We start from the raw sequence: 1,816 nt of genomic DNA on the forward strand, positions 1-1,816 counted from the left end.
AAAAAAAAAAAAAAAAAAAAAAAGAAAGGGGGCCTGAGGCCAGGCGGGCAGAAGGGATCTGGGACTGTGCTGGGAGCTGACCAGGTTGGCTGGTTGCGCTGGAGCAACCGTAGGAGCTGCTGGGGAATTGGTCCCATGGAGGTAATTCCAGCCACTGAACAGAACCTGGGAAGTGCATTCTCAGAGCTCTGGGCTCAAAGCTTTTGCCTCCAAATGTCTGTTCCAGTGCAGAGACCTGGCAGGGGGCCATTCCTTTGATTGCTCTGAGACTCGGCTTGTTGGTTTGGGGAGGGCTGTGGTCTCTGTGCTTGGATCGGGCCTCAGGGCTACCCAAGGTCTGTGGCTGATGGGAAAGGGGAGCAGGGTGGCAGGGCCCTGTGGGGCCCAGTGGGTGGTGCACTGCCCAGTGTGGCCCCCAACGGCGCCCACGCATGTCAGAGCACAGGCCCTGTTTGCTCCACTTCCAGCTGAGCTGCAATTATCCCACTGTGACTCCCTGGGGTCACAACTTAGCCTGGAAAATGCTGCATCGCTGTAGCTCTCCCATGGCCCTTTGGGACCACATCTGTCCAGTGACTGACCCTTTTTAACCTGTGGTCTTCCTGGCCAACAGCGGGCCAGGATGGAATGGGATGGATGGTTTTAGGAACCAAAGGAAAAGTGATGGTTCATTCTCCCCACTCCCAGTCATTGCTCTGGGGTCCAGCTGGGCCATTCTCCCCACAGATCATGGACTTCCAGAAGCCAGGGTCCAGGGCTGCCACCAAGCCCTTTTCTTCTCCAAGGGGCTCCTGGGAATTGCAGCTTATGACCCACAGCCACCGGCCCTCCTCCTGTCCCTCCACTCTGCTGCCAAAGCCATCCATCTATTGATACAACTCAAATGGGGCTGTGTCACAGGCCTGCCTTCAAAACCCTGCTTTGCTCCCTCTATGGACTGGAGGCCCCCAGACATGTTTTTGCTTGGTCGGCATTGAGTTTTTTAAAAATTAAGCTTTGCATGAAAAGCTGGCTTTTCCAGCTTTTTTTTTTTTGAGACACCGAGACCTATTCCTGCATAACCACAGTTGGCTGGACTGAGCACAATGCCTCTCTAGGCAGGTGTTCCTTGGGGAAGAGTCTCCACCACTCCCTATTGTCTTACAGCCAGTATCCTTCCTCATTACATGACCTGCCTGGTACCTGCATGCTCTTGAGTTTCCTCCTCTAGTCTCCAGGCAAAGGCTTGGAGGGGCACTAGATGACATGACCTCTGTCTGCTTTCCTGCTCAGCCCTCCATTTCCTCCCTCCCCTCAGTCCTACCCCCCAGCATACTGGCCACACCAATCTCTCTGCTCACCAAACCGGCCAGGTACCAACACAGCTCTACATTCCACACAGTTTCCACTATCTGTACTCCTATATATCTTCATTTAGCAGATATATATTGAGCACCTATTATGTATGGTGGATCCAAGCCAGGTACTGGGGATAGAAAGATAATAAGGCCCCGTGTATTAGTCTGGGTTCTCCACTAAAAATTGGCAGTGGAGAGAACTAATAGGATAGATAGATAGATAGATAGATAGATAGATAGATAGATACTTATTATAAGGAACTGGCTCATGCAATTATGGAGGCTGAGAAGTCCAAGATCGGCAGTCAGCAAGCTGGAGACACAGGAGAGCCAATGGCATAAGTTCAAGTCCAAGTTCAAAGGCAGAAGACCAACGTCCCAGCTCCAAGACAGTCAGGCAGAGCGAAAGAATTCTTTCTTACTAAACCCTTTTCTATTCAGGTCTTCACTGGATTGGATGAGTCGTCGTCCTCCCTGCC

Source organism: Lipotes vexillifer, unplaced genomic scaffold (genome assembly GCF_000442215.2).
Source record: "Lipotes vexillifer unplaced genomic scaffold, Lipotes_vexillifer_v1.1 scaffold306, whole genome shotgun sequence".
NCBI classification, from domain to species: Eukaryota; Metazoa; Chordata; class Mammalia; order Artiodactyla; family Lipotidae; genus Lipotes; species Lipotes vexillifer.